Consider the following 16,531-nt stretch of genomic DNA (forward strand, 5'->3'; position numbering starts at 1 on the left):
GTGGAGGATAAGTCTACCAAAGGATGCTATTGAACCAAAGAAACAGTATTGGAGAAAAACATGGATTGGTATGTTATTCTACTACCGAGACTCAGAATAAATTGTGTGTGTGTGTGTGTGTGTGTGTGTGTGTGTGTGTGTGTGTGTGTGTGTGATCTCTCTCTTCTCTCTCTCTCCTTCTCTCTCTCTCTCTCTCTCTCTCTCTCTCTCTCTCTGTGTGTGTGTGTGTGCATGTGCGTTGTGTGTGCATGCATGTATGTGTGTTTGTGTGTGTGCCTGTGTGTGTATGTGTGTACAGATATACATGTGAATAAGCCCACATGCTTACATGTATTTGTATTTGCATTCAGGATCACCAGTGATGAGCTAGATTTCACAAGAAGAATCATCTTATCAGTGTATTTGATGATATACTTCTTTCTGTCTAGTCCTAAGTCTCTGACTTAGGACTGCTGGCATGAATTTGTCAGTACATCGTCTATAAAGGAAGATGTGATTTCAGAACTCTAGCTACATTTCCTATGTTCTTATCCTTCTGAAAGGCCCAGGGCCATGTGAGAGCTGAAGATCTAAAATAACATAATTTCCCCAGGATATGTGACTTTTCCTTGCAAAGATTTGGGAAACACTCATATTTCTCGGTCTTCCAATACACCCATTGCACATCTCTCTGCTTTCAGCGTTAACAACTCCAGTAATGCTATAACAGGAAGCTCTGCTAAATTCTCAGTGAAATAAATAAATAAATACATAGGAATTAGTTAGAAGAAGGGGCAATTTAAAGTTAAATGAAAAATATGTCCAAATTGCACAAAAGAAGTACAGAAAGAAACAACTGTTCTTAGTCTGTAAAACTGATCTTATGGTTATACTTATTCTGAATGCTTCTCTATAGCACTTGCTGACTTCTTACATTGAGGTTGAACATGTAATAGTAAAGTTATGCAGAACCCTAAATACATGACAATGGAGAACACCTTGAAAAATCAATGTAACATGCTGCAACCTTCATTGTCAAAAGACCTTTTTGGCTCTCTATTCCCCTGAGATGTCTGAAGGACACATTTTCACTCTGCTTTCTCCCTTATTTTAGTAGAAATCTTCTATAGAATAAGAGGTTAATTATTACTGTTCACAGGCTTAGAACTTTTGAATCCATTGGTTTTTGTTTATGGATTATTTTCTTATCCGGTATTCCTGATTATTATTTCCCCTCTTTCTATTTCTCAAAGTTTCTGTCCACCTCCCACGCCATCAAGATCAACTCCTTTTTCTGTTAATCATTAGGAAAGAAGAGGTTTCTAGGAGATAGCAACCAAACATGTAAAAATAAATTATAAGATAAAAACCAAAGACACCACCTCAGTTCTGGACAAGGAAACCCAACAGAAAGAAATTAGCCTGAAGAGCAGACACAAGAATCAGAGACCTACTCATTTATATGTTCTGGGTCCCCTAAAAATACTAAGGTGAAAGCTGCAGTATATAATCAGAGGACCTGGTGCTGTCCAATGTAGGCTTTGTTCTTACTGCTTCAGTCTATATGAGTTTATATGAACCTTACACAGATGATTCAGAGGGTCTTGTTCTTGTGTCGTCTATCCTATCTGGTCCTTACTCACTTTCAGTTTCTCCTTCCTCTTCTGTGGGGGTTCTCTGAGCTCTTAGGGAATGGATTTGTTGGGGACACTCCATTTAGAGCTCCATAGCCAAGAAATCTCTGTGTAATGTCTAGTTGTGGGTCTGGATCTCTGTATTTGTTCCCATCAGTTACAAGAGAAAGCCACTCTGATGATAACTGAAGGAGGCACCAATCTATGAGTATGGCATCATATCATTAGGAGTCATATTTTTGTTAGTTTTTTCTTTAACTTTTAGTCTAGTAATATTTGGTTTTATACTAGATCTCTGGACTATCCAGTCTCTGGTTGTTGGTCAAATTAACAGTGTTAAATATGGATTCTATCGCATGAAGTAGGTCTTAAGTCAAATTAGACATTGATTGGTTATCTACTACCACAAATTCTGTGCCATTAATGCCCTAGAATACCTGGTGGAAAGGACATATCATAGGTCAAAGGTTTTCAAACTGGGTTGGTATTTATGTTTTTTCTTTTGGAAATCTGCAGAATAACTTCCTAAAACAAAAGTATTAGAACTCCACATAGGCTCCAAATTAGGTTCTCTGTGTTTGATGTGTTATGTGGGTGCAGTCCTTGGCAATGGAATCCCACAGTCAATTTGTAGAGTAAGCCATTGTCTTAGCAAAAGCCTATGTTATTTTGGGGATTTCCATGAGACCCCCTTGGAAAACAAGGGGACCTTACTGAAATCATCATTATATATTTTGGGGGATTTTCCACTGCACTAAGTTTCCATGCTATATCTCAAATGCTCCTCGATCCATATAACTTTTCCCACATTTCCTGATTCAACCCTATGTCCCCTTCTCTTCCCCAACTGATCCTCCATTTTTTTCCCAGCTCATCTCCAGTCCACCCACAAAAACCCATTCTAATTCTCCTTTCTAGAGAGGTCCATGTGTTTTCTCTCAATTGAGTCCCTTCCTCAATACCTAACATCTCTGGGTCTATGGATTGTAGGTTGGTAATCACTTATGCAATGGCTATATCTACCTCTGAGTGAATACATAGCATATTTATCTTTCTCGGTATGGATTGCCTCACTCAGGATGATATTTTTGTAAATTTCATGATATTATTTTTAATAGCTAATATTCCATTGTGAAATACATGACTTTCATTTTTTTACCCACTCTGCTGATGATGCGCATCTAAAGTATTTCCAGTTCTGTCTATTATGAATAAAGTAGCAGTAAACATTGTTGAACAGTGTCTTTGTGATGGGATGAAATGTCCTTTGGATATGTGTCCAAGAGCTGGATCTTGAGGTAGATCATTTCCTAACTCTCTGAGGAACAACCATACTGAGTCCCAAAGCATATGTACAAGTTTTCCATTGTTGTGGTAAAAATTAATTGGGGGTTTTGTCCCTATCATTGATTCTTCAGTTCCTGAATAAAAGACAAAAACCTTTACATTTGTAATTAGCCTTAAATTCACTAGGTCTGGGAAGATATCAACCTTCTCAGGTATTTTATCTTCTTCCTTATAAATAACTCTGTGTTATATGTTGCCATGTTCTACCTGGGCTGCTCTTAATCCAACTGGCCAACCCTCATGGCCACGTTCTCATAATTTACCTACTAGGTAGCATCTTCTCCTCTCTTCACCTCTCTCTTCTCTCCTCCTTTTGTTTCAACCTCAGACTTCAATACTTGGATCTGAATTTCTGTCTACCTCTCTTATGCCTAGCAGTAGGCTGTAGACATCTTCATTCAAACAATAATTTTAAATTAAGGAGCATGGTTACATGGTATCATATGGTGTATGTGAGGATCTCCTTGTCCCTGTGGCAATCAGTGCCAGTATTTGGCATTACAATACATAGCAATAGACCAAACCTCAATATCCCATCTCTCACCAATATGAGCTGCCATTCACATTATTGGTCTTAATTATTCTGACAGGTGTAAGATAGACTCTCAAAGTAGCTTTGATTTGCACTTCCCTGATAGCTAAGGATGTTCATAATTTTCTGTAAGTGTTCTCTACCCATCTCACTCTCATCTATTAGTCTGTTTACATATGCACAAAAATTTTAATTTGATTCTTTGGTATTTTGATATCTAGTTTCTTAAAAATTTGAAGAGGTCAGAAGATGTAAAAATCACCTTAATCATGGATCAGTAGGGATAATATAGAAAAATGGCATCCTATCAAAAGCAATTGACAGATTTGATGTAATTCCTATCAAAATTCTAATACAATTGTCAAGTTCATATGGGAAAACAACAGCAGCAGCAACAAAAACAAGATAGGTAAAATAGTCTTGAACAATAAAAGGATTGCTAAAGTTTTCATAATTTTTGATTTCACATTATACTACAGTAATAAAACCTGCATGTTATAAGCATAAAAACAAACATGTTGATGAATGGAATTGAATTGAAGACCCAGACATAATCCTACACATCTATCAACACCTGATTTTTTTTGAGGGGAGGGGTGAAATGAAAAATGCACACTGGAAAAAAAACAGCATCTTCAACAAATGTTTCTGGTCAGACTGGACGTCTGCATTTAGAAAAATGTAATCAGGTCCATACATATCACCCCCGCATAAAACCCAAGTCCAAATGGATCAAATACCTGTATAAAAAACCAGATACATTAAACAATATAGGAAAGTGGGAAACAGCTTTGAATTCATTGACACAGGAGACATCCTGAACAGAACACTGAGAGTTTAGGCACTAAGATCAAAAATTAGCTAATGAGACCTCCTGAAACTGAACAAAAAGCTTCTAAAAGGCAAAGAGTATCATCAATCAGACAAAGTAGCAACCTACAGAATGGGAAAAGATTTGTGTCAACTTCACATCTGAAGGAGGACTAATGTCCAATGTAAAAAACATATTAATAGATCATTTTCATGTTTCTAGGTCAAAGCCATCAACTTGTGGCAAATAATACTTTGCTGCCTACACTAGCCAATCTTCTCTCCACCTTTGCCAGAAATCCTTTGAAAATATTAAGCACCACTAGTTTCGCCACTCAGGGAGCACTGCAGTGACTTTCTTGTAATGGTTTAAAAAACCTAACATGGTTCTTTCCAGCCCCTTGTGCTTTCTTTATACCCATCCTCTATCTGTGAGTACCAGCTTATCTAAGGGTTCATTCCGAGGAAGATGATTTATCTTTAGAGGTGCTCTTCCTGGGAGAAATAGCATTTGCACTTTAAAAACTTTATCTAATATAGCAAAACTCTGTTCTGTTGACTTTTGTCCTAACCTTTTCTTTTTGTCTGATGCATAGATAGAAACTCTGTGTGTGTATGTGTGTGTGTGTGTGTGTGTGTGTGTGTGTGTGTGTGTGTGTGTAATATGGATACAGATACAAATTTAGATATAGAAATAGATACAGGATGATTTGTTAGTTGTCTAAAATTGTCTGTTCCCCAAAATACATGTACTTTTTCTCTTATTCCACTGATAAACTTTCAGGGTCTAACAGTTCCTCAATATAGACTAGTAAAATAGGTAGATAAAGTATTCTGTTCCCACTGAGATAACATAGAGCATTTAAAAATACTTGCTTTATTTTGTATGTACTTTGAAAATTTATATTGTATCCAGTTAATACTCTGTGTGTTTCAAGGAAAGTAATTCAGTAGAACTAATAATATGACAAAGTTCATATATTTTGTAGGCAAAACAAGGTTTAGGAATTGATTTTGTATTTGCTTTCCTGCCACATCTCTATATGCTTTAGTGAGAGACAAACCCACAGTAGGGTTCAGAGGTAAACTACAGAGCCAATTTTATCCACTCCTCGCACTTGCTACACTCAGCTCCTCAGAGAGTTGCACGCACGTCCATCTACCAAGTGTATTTTGATGAGTACAATTGAAGTGGAAGTTTAAGAATCCATCCTTTACACTGCTGAATTACTTATTTTCATGACTGGCATGATTTCTTAACCTTGTAGCCTGCTCAAAAATGCCTGTAAACACAGAGAAACATAGAGAACTCAAAACTTTCATCTCAACATTCAAATGTCCATTAAGTTGCCCAGTTAAAAAAATGTCACCTGTGATTTTCATTCTTCCTCATACAACTAGCTAATTTGAAGAGAATCATTTGATTAAGATGCTGTCCAATGTGCATTGCAGGCTGCTCTTAAAAAATAACCAAACAAAAAACAAAACAAAAAACAAAACCTAGGTGAAAAACTCTAGAACCTTCAGGTCACATTAAGGATTCACTTGGTAATATATGCCCCACTGGTGCATTAATGGCATGAAGGTAATGGTAGTTACTAACAATTTCCAGGTTGGATTTAAGGCCCACACAACCTATTAAAACTCATGCCTGACTCCATTATCAGAAACGAAAATCTGTGGCTCTAAAGGTAACAGTGCCTAGAGAAGAAGCTACTATTATTAGTCTGCCAAATGGACTTAATACTAAACTGACTTCTGTTTATCCTTATACCCATAGGCTAGTCCATTAATCAATCCTCATCAAAAAAGTTTCCTTTGGCAGTAAATGATTATCAGAAAGACCCACAAATGGTCAAGATGGAAAGAAGAAGAGATTGCAAAATTCTTAGCTTTAAATTGGACAAATATATCACATTCCTCATCCCTAGGTTCAGGGATCATTGTGGAAAATAAGGTGGATGGATAATAGAAAGCCATGGAAGGTAGATGACTATTAGGGGACAGTGTCTTATGGACATATCAGGACAATTGCCAACATGAATTTAGAGCAATTGAGACAGCATACAATAGACCTGCATAAACTCAGGCCAGATGAAATTCTAGCATAGTGAGGGGAGGTAAACATGAAGCTCTTCCATGAGTTAAGGAGTAATTAGTAATCGTTACCTCTGGGGAGAGGAAGAAGGGATCTATTTTAAGAATGCATCTCATAGTAAGTTAATTACTAACCAGCAACACATCTATGAGTATAAGGAGAGAACAAATTGTGTTTGGTGACATACAGAAAGACGGCATAAATCTGGGTATAAAATTGAGTGAATCTGGGAGGAGTAGGGTTAAATATGATCAAAATTCATCATACTAAATTCTCAAAGAACTAATATAAATAAAAGAATAAGAAAAGTCACCTACTCTGGTTATTAACACGCAGTGTATATTTTAAACTATTATTTCTCTTCTACTCATTTTGCTTTCGTTAGCTTTGATAAGGACAAAAGAGTTGTCAGTAACAGATCCTTGTCATTGACTCTTCCCTGGTTTCTTCCTTATGTTAAACAGGATCTTTATTTATTAAGAAAAACCAAAGCAATGAACGAAGTGGAAAAAGATTAAAAAAAAACTTACTCAGAATAAGAAAGTTGCAGAGGGTGAGGGGGGGGACCCAAAGGAGTGGATAAGGCCTGGATTAAAAGGAAGATCTACTTAGGTAAGAGATGATTTGGGGGAGCAATTTAAAAAGGACAGTTTCCAGACAAGTAAAATAGTTAACAACACACTAAAAGAATAACTTTCCTATAAGAATTGTTATAAGCATAACACTCTTTTGAAGATTTCGAGGAGATTCAAACTTCTCATAACTAACTTTTGTTCCTAAATTGTATCTACCTGTATTTCCTGTAATTCTTTTCTGAGGCTGGCTTTAAAATAAGTGCAAGCCAATCTATCCTTCTGAGATCTGCCCACTCTCTTGAAAACTTCCCGTTTTTTCAAGCTCCTACAATTTGTGATGGAGCCTGCATGGGCAGTACAAAGCTGACTTTAGAAGGATTCCTTCAGCTAGCCTCTATAAATCCCACTCAAACAAGAAAGAGAATTAAAGAGATTGGTTTGTAAAGAGGAAATGGTATTAGAAAAACATATCTGATTCTCAGTGTGGAGGCCTACAGAATGTTGACAAGGAGTGTAATACTTCATAGTTCAATGTGCCACTCAATAGACACGGATACCTTAGATGATGCTCACAGGAAGGAACCAAGACAGTGAGCGAGAGTAAAACAAGGCTTATAGCGTCCCTACAGAGGATGAAAGGGAGTTTGCTCTTTAAGAATTCATAAAAGGAAACAATATCCACATGAAAAATTGAACACTAATTCAAAAAAGATGAAATTTTAGAAATTGTGGGCTGTGTTAAAACTGAGATCTATGTGTTGATTTTGTTTTAAAGGTTGTGTTAAGTATCCAGTTTACATTACGTTTCATTTCTGTGTGTCTCTGACTAGTCTTGGTTCAATCAAGTTCCAAGTAGCTCAACTTTCTACATGTTAGAAAGAAATGATCATAACAAACTTTACTGTGACTTTTGGAATAAATTTCTAACTGGTAAGCCTTGGGCAGGCTGAGTTTCATTTGCTATCCATGTGTCCTATGACAATACATAACCCAAAATACAATGTTTAATGGATTAACTAATGGATGATTGAGTTAAAATTTCATTTCTCAGTCAATGACTGTTGTCTTTATTGACAGAACTCATTTATTTTGGACACTGAGGATGAGAGACCAAATGCACTTTTATTTTAGGCTTCTAACAGAGGCGCACATTGAAAAGGATTCAGAAATTATGAATGATGTTCATGTCAAAGAGTGGTCAGCCGAATAGCTATTCACATATTCATTAGAAATTTGGTTTCTTGCCACTTTATTTCCAGCCAGCCACCAGTGGAAGTGATACTGATAAATATTTTATTGAATAGCTTTCCTTTTAACATAAGTGACAAGTAGGAGAGCAGATGCTTCTGGTTGCACGGGGCTGTGTTTGTGATGAAGCCAGACACGATTGCCGCTGTGGCAAGAACCTTAACACTAGCTAGGTCTTGGGATCAACTCTCCTCATCGGTTCTTTTATAAGTTATTACATTTTCAAATTTTAACATTTAAATATTTGATTAGCCATTATGCCAAAAACATATGCCCTTCAAATTATGAACAAGAAAATCCCAGAGAAATGGGAGACAATTGCTTAATTATTGTGCAGCTTCTGTCCTGTTTGGAACGATCCAACACATCATCTCTTTGGCCTTACTTCTAAGATGCTGTCCCCTCATCAGCCTGCCTCATACCACATACTCTTGCCTTTAATGATTGCTTATGGTTGCTATGGGAAACTGTGGTCCAAGTTTAGCTCCACAGTACCTTTCCTCTTTCCTTGGGGCCTCCGGGGCTGGACTTCTTAATCTTCATTTCACTTGCATTGATCAGTCAAATCTGTAATGGGCAACTGTTACTCACTAAGGATATGATGTACACCTGATATTTGCGCTGTGTCTGAATACTGAAGTGGCTGAGGCAGGTGATACAGGGGCAGTCCCAGCGAAGTAGGTTGGTAAGCTGTAAACATTTGATGTTAAGCTGTTGCCTAAGGTTTCTTTTGGTAAGTTGGAGTATGTCATAAAACTAATAAAATGGTTTCAACGGGACAAAGACTATGAGCTCACAAGGAGGCATCTGCAGTGTCGATTCAGCAATGCAGCTGTCACAAATGACTTTTCCCAGCCTTTCCTCAGGATTATTTGGTAGGTCTATAGTGATCTGATTGCATCTGGCTAGTGGTTGGATCATATAAAGTCTAAGAAAAATGAGAGATTAGGAATATCATTAGTATCCACTGCCTGAACTCTAACCCAGCAAGCTGTTTCTGGAAGGTGTTGCTTCTTATGTCATGCTTTTGCTTCTCTACCCTCCTGAAAAACCAAGGTCATCACATTCCCACACTGCTACTTTACTTCTATCTCTAGGACTGAAGTAAAAGTTTATCTCCATTTTTCCATCCAGTCACCAGAGGAAGAACCCAATGAAAAATGGAATATTTCAAACACTTCATTCCGTCACTATGAAACATGAAAATCTATCTTATCCTTGACCCTACATTAGTGGCTTTTCTGTTGCTATGAGAAAATGCCCCCAACAAAGGCAAGTTACAGAAAATCATGCATTTTTTTCTAGAAAGGTAAGAGCCCATCATTTGAGGACCAATGGTATGAGGTAGGCATGGTAGAACGTAAGGTGAGGTGAGGTAGCAGGAGCTGGAAGCTCTGAAACCACATTCTTGACCTTAAGTATGAAGCAGAGAAAGTTAACTGAAAGACCTTACATCCCACTCCCAGTGACATTGTTCCATTAAGGCCATACCTCATAAACCTCTCAGAACAAAAGACCAGAGACCAACTAGTAAAATACCATAGCCTGTGTGGGGTATTCTAATGCAATCTACTACACTGCTCTTCTAATCCAGTTCATGATGTATTTGTTTTTCCCTCTTCTAAGGAAGGGACTTTGGTTTAAGAAGCAGAGGATGCTTACCTCTCAACTGTATTGAATGTAGGCTATAAATGCAAAACATGGTAATTCCAAGTATCAGACCATTGTTTAGTAATATTCATAAAAATGTATTCAATAAAATACTTTCTTAAATTTTCTTTTAACTGTTATATAAATCAGTTAGTGCACATTAGTGAGGGACATGTGATGCTTTGACACTTATTTATTACACAACGCTTAAATCATGGTTGACCCTACCTTCTCAAACATTAATCATTTGTGTTTTTTTGGTGAAAGCAATCAAATATATTTTTCATCCTTTTCTTTTATGAGGAACCAGGTAATTGAATCAGGGGCCTGAGGGTAGGGAAGTACTCAACGACTAAGCCACACCCCTAGTGAATGTGTGCATTTCATTGGCTTATCCTTATCTACAGTCACTTTAATTTGCAAGCCTATGCCAGTATTTCTTGCCCCTATGCAACTTACTTCCTGTTAGCTCCTCCTCATTCTTCCCTCACTCTCCACTGTACTCCTGAATGTCTGAAAATCTTCATTTCTTCCTGTATTAAAGACTGTCCATATGAATGAGGTCATGTGGTACTTGTAATTTAGCAATCAGCATATTCCACTTGGCACAATAACTTCAGTTTCATTTGAGCTATTGGAAATGCCAAGATGTTATTCATTCATTCATTCATTCATTCATTCATATTTATATATGTTTATGTGTTTACATGTTTTCCTGCCATGCTATGCATGTGCACAATGCATGTGTTAGGTCCCAGGAAAGCCATAAAAGGTAGTGGATCTCATGGAACTGAATTACAGACTATTGTATGCAACTGTGTGGACTCTGGGAACCCAGGCCAAGTCGTTTGCAAGACCAGAAAGCGATTTTAAATGCTGAGCTATCCCTCCAGCCCTTAGATGACCTTCTTTCTCATGGCTGAATGGTGTTTCATGGTGTAAATATAGCCTGTTCCCTTAATCCATTTATTAACTGATGGCTATTTTGTTTATTTGCACACTTTTCCTCCAGTGACTGCCGCTTCCATGAATGTGGCTGAGCAGATGTTTCTTTAGTGAGCTGATTTCTGTCACTTACATCTATATCTATCAGTGGGGGGTTGCTGGATCATATGGCAGTTGCTTTAAACTTTTTGAGGAAACATCATTTCAGTTTCCATAATGAATATATAACATGTTCCTACCAACAATATACAAGGAGATTCCCTTTGTTCATATCCTCTTGTAGGTGAGATATCTCATGTGCTTACAATTTGCATTTCCCCAAATAATAATGTTGAACATCATTATTTCATTATCATTGGCCATGTGTGTATGTTTTGCACAGTGTTTATTTAGGACTACTGTCCATTTTTAATTGGATATCTTTTTGTTTTGATTTGCTTCATCTCTATTGAGTTGTTTAGATTCCTTGTGCAGTTTGAATATTGAGCTTTATTTGGATGTATTATTTGCTGATGTCCTTTCCGGTTCTCTGGATAATCTCTTTTGTGTTCATCGTTCCTTTTGCCATAAAGAAGCATTGTGGTTTGTTGTAATCCCAATCGTTTATGTTGGGTTTTGCCTTTGTTTCCTGAACTTGTCAGGTTTCAGTCTGCTTTTGACCTCTGTCTTGGTTCTCAATTACATTGAGGTATAAGAACGTTACAGGCTAACATTTCACTTTGGGAAGTTGTAAGGGAAGAAGAATATTGTGACTTTTGAACCAAAAAAGTTGGTCTTGGGATCTCTCTACCTTCTACAGGGTTCTTCTTCTCTAAGATTTTTGGAAAAGTTGACAAATGAATAATGAGAGTCTTCTACCATTCAAGTACAAATCCGCACCAATTTCTAACTTTTTACCACTCTGACCACTTCTGTAATCATCTGTGGAGAATGGAAATGTGCTCTTGAGAGAATTTAACTGGGGCAGTATTTCCACTATAGATTATGCATATCCTGATCTTCCTAATCTCCTCACCACATGTTTTCATTTCCAGCCTCCAAGTCCAAATTCATGTATTTATCTAATTCTCACCATTCTGGAGGTGACTTCAAATTATTTTGTTTGAGGACAGGTTCATGATCTGTTTCTTCTTTCTCCATTATGATACTGATTCTTTAGGAATAAAGCAATTTGCTTGCAGATAGCCTCTGATTTGGATTTGTTTGTTACCATGTGTGTAGATTCAGGTTTAACAAGCTTTTAAGATGCTACAGAGATGATTTTGTATCATTTTTTTAGTTCATCACAGCAGGGATGCATGATGTTAGTTTGCGAGCAATTGCTGATGCTAAATTTGAATGTTTGGTAAAAGTGATTCCTGCAATCTCTGCTTTGTAATATGATCTTTTCTACTCTGTGAGTAATAACTAATCTGGACAGTAAGAAGTTGACCTCATCTCCCCCTGCACCTTTCGCCAGTAGTTTTAACTTCCACTTATGAGTCATGTCTTACTTTATTCCTAAAAGCGATAGTTGCCAAATGATTTTTTTTCTCAGTAGATCTCTGAACTTATTACGTAGCACTTTTTCTATTCCTCCATTGCCCTTTGAAAATGAGTCAGTAATGCTATGGTTCATGGGATGGTTTCTTATTCAATGCTTCGTAAATCATTTTAATCATTGTTCTGACACTTAAATTTAGCCAGTGAAAAGCCTCTCCAAATATGCTTGCTTTGTCTTCATAGCATGCCTCTGTTGACTGTCAAGAACTTCTTTCTTGACAGAGCAGCATATGCCAAATTCATTGCTTCCCTGTTCGGAATAGGACTCTGCCTCTGAGAGGAAGCTCCAAACTCCTATTATAGAAAAAGCCTATTTAGAACATAAAGCTACTTAAGCAGGCGGCTGCTCATTGGGGCATCATCATTGTGGCCTTGTCAGATAATAGAGCAAGACAATAGGCAGTGTAGGTGCAATTGATACTGGTAACTCTATTTCAAAATGCAACACTTAAGACTTTGTTTTCATTTCATTATTTTACATTTGCGATTCCTTTCTTCCACAACTAGAAACGGACATAGTTTCTTCAGCAATAGACTTTCTTTGCTTAATCAAAGAAGCCGCACAGTATCTTTCAAACATATAAAAACAGAAGTGTCTGAAACAAAAATTTTCACTACAGATCAAAATTATATTTTATCTTGATATTATCCCACTAATAATATAATGAGGGCTCTTTAAAACAAGCTGCTTATATTAGTTTCCGTTTTGTCTGTAGTTGCACGTGCCACTGCCTCTTAACCTGTAAATGAGCAGCATGTCAGTTCGTTTGGGATTCTTTGTTGAAATCCTTTCTCCTGAATTCGAATGCTTATGTCATTCAAAGTTCAAGTCAATAGAATAATCAAGCCAAGACAAATCAAATAGCTTATTCAATATCCTTTATAATGTTTTCCAACAAACTCTAGATAGCACATTATTTTTTTCTATTTATCATTCTCTTCCTGTGCATATATTTAGTTTTACTAATAGTAAATTGTTGAAGGTGTATTTTACCCAGTGAGTGCTTTGGCATTTATGTCAAATATCAAGAGACTGAAGATTCATGGGTTTATGTCTGAGCTTCTGTTATTTTGTATTTAAGTATAAGTTGTTTTTGTTCCATTGCAATACTGATTTTCGAGACTTCTGACCATATAATGTACATAGAAATCAAGTGTGGAAACAATTTACATTTGTTTTTACTATTATCTTTACTCGGAATGCTCTCACTGCTTTACCATGTATGTATCATCTATATATTGAGATTATCTGTTAATCTCAAATTCACCTTACTATTTAAATAGTATCAAGATACATTTGCTTTTAACAATTTTTCCTTTATGTGAAGTTTGTTAAAATACAGCAAAAGGAACAAATCATTTAATGAGATGTGGCAAAAGAATAAAAGTATTAATGTCTATCATATTTATAAAGATATTTGTGCCTCTACAATAACTTAAAATTATTTTTACTATTTCTTTGAAGAATGAAGTAGGAATTTTGATGCAAGTACATTGAGTCTGCAGATCGATTGTTTTTGGTAAAATGGTAATTTTCACAATATTGATTATTTTTTCTCTTTATTTGTGAGATTGTAAAAGAAATTATCCCCCAGTTTTATACTGTCACTGGTACTAATATTTAAGACTTCTAAAATTCCTTAGGAATTGGTCACATATTCATATGAAAGTATTTCACTTTCCTTTTGTTATTTTGTTCATTTTCTTTTTACAGTTTTAGATTTTTACTTTTTAACTTATGCTAATGAGTTGAATAATAACATTTTTCTCTTAGCACTTTTCCCATTTTACAAACAAAAGGTACTATACATATGTGAAGTATATATAACATGATGTTGTAAGATGCATTTATGTTGAAATGTTTATGGTAGGGGAACAAAATAGCATATCTATTATATCTCATAAAGTTTTCCTCATGCACAGACTTCTTGAAGCAAGTTAGCACCCATTAAATCAATAAGATTTCTTTTTACTTTTATTAGAAATTTTATGTATTTATATTTCAAATGTTATCCCCTTTCCTGTTTTCCCCTCTAGAACTCAGCCAATTTCATCTCCCTCCCCCAGCTCTACGAAGGTGCTCCCCTCCCACCTACCTCAACACTCTGGCATTCCCCTACACTGGAGAATCAAGCCTACACAGGACCAAGGGTCTCTCCTCCTATTCATGCCAGACAATGCTATCCTCTGCTACATATGCAGCTGGATCCATGGGTCTTTCAATGTGTACTCTGGTGGTTTCCTCTCTGGGAGCTCTGGGGGGGTCTGGTTGGTTGATATTGTTGTTCTTCCTATGGGGATGAAAACCCCTTCAGTTACTACAGTCCTTTCTCTAACTCAACCATTGGGGGTTATGTGCTCGATCCAATGGTTGGCTGTGAGCATCCACCTCTATGTTTATCAGGCTCTCGCAGAGCCTCTTAGGACACAGCTATATCAGGCTCTTGTCAGCAAGCACTTTTTGGAATCTGCAATGGTGTCTGGGTTTGGTGTCTGTATATGGGATGGATACCCAGGTAGGCCAGTCTCTGTATGACCTTTCCTTCAGTCTCTGCTCCACATTTTTTCCTTTTAGACAGGAGCCATTCTGAGTAAGAACTTTGGAGTTGAGTAAGTAGCCTAATCCCCTAACCAGGGGCCTTGCCTAACCTCTGGATATGGTCTCTACAGTTTCTCTCTCTCCTTTGTTGGGCATTTCAGTTAATCTCATCCCTGTTGGGTCCTGGGTGCCTCTTGCTTTCCTGGCATGTGGAACCTGCTGACAGCTACTCCCAGTTCCTCATCCCCCATTGCTATACACCTTTGTTGAAATTTCTGACCCTCTGTATATCACCCCCGTCTCCTCCTATACCTGATCTTGTTCTCCCTTATTCCCTCCTCCCCCTCATCTATTCCTTCCAAGTCCCTTCCTCCCTCTGCCTCCCATACGTATTTTGTTTCCCCTTCTAAGAAGGACTCAAGCATCCACATTTTAGACTTCCTTCTTCTTGAGTTTCATATGGTCTGTGATTTGTATCTTGGGTATTCCAAGCTTTTGGGCTAATATCCTCTTATCAGTGAGTACATACCATGTGTGTTCTTTTGTGACTGGGTTACCTCACTCAGGATGAAATTTTCAACTTCTATCCATTTATTTGCCTAAGAATTTCATGAAGTCATTGTTTTTAACAGCTCAGTAGTATTCCATTGTGTAAATGTACCACATTTTCTGTATAGGATATCTGGGTTCTTTCCAGCTTCTGCTATTTATAAATAAGGCTGCTATGAACATAGTGTAGCATGTGTCCTTGTTATACGTTGGAGCATCTTTCAGGTATATGCCCAGGAATGCTATAGCTGGGTCCTCAGGTAATATTGTGTGCAATTTACTGAGAACCTGCCAGACAGACTTGTAAATATATATTTTGTCTTTCTCTTTGGATCTAGAATCCTGGACTAAAGTGATTTTCTTCCTAGTTTGATACTTTGTGATGACAAGAGCCTCTGTTGTTTCTATCATATCATTACACTTTGTTGAGTGAACAAGACCCTTGGAAGGACTCTAAAGTAAACATTTATAAGGTCATCTTGAGTTCTATTGTCCTCAGGGGTGCCCTATGTCTAATAACCTAACAATTCATCTTTAAGTCTCAAAAATTCACCTTACAACTTAAGTGACATCAAAGTTCAAGATATAAAGACACATCTCCTCTCAGTTATTTCTTTTTTTATGTGATTTAGTTGACCAGTAGTCAAATTACGAAATCTGTCAATGAGTTACAGCAAACAGATAAATATGATGTTTCCTACCAAGATACAAAATGCTGCTTACCCTGACACTTCCTTCAAATTTTGATATTACCACTTTTCATCTCCAACATCCCAAATATAAACACATTTTAAGCCATCTATGAAGTTTTGCCTGTGACTGGTTTGAAACAAATCATATGGTGTCATACTCTATAGTACAAGACTTCTTTTTCAACATAATTTTGCTTTGTTATTATTTCTCTTTGGCACAAAATAATTTGAATATCCATCCACAATTCTAGTTCTGCTGCTACTACGTTATTTTGATAGCATTGTGTGCTTCATTTTAAAGAATGTATCATATATCTCCTGACCCCCTATAGCTATAAAAGCTATAGTAAAAAATCATTTGATGATACTTTATACAATTGATATCATTTGT

This window comes from Rattus norvegicus, chromosome 11, assembly GCF_036323735.1.
Source record: "Rattus norvegicus strain BN/NHsdMcwi chromosome 11, GRCr8, whole genome shotgun sequence".
Classification (NCBI taxonomy): domain Eukaryota; kingdom Metazoa; phylum Chordata; class Mammalia; order Rodentia; family Muridae; genus Rattus; species Rattus norvegicus.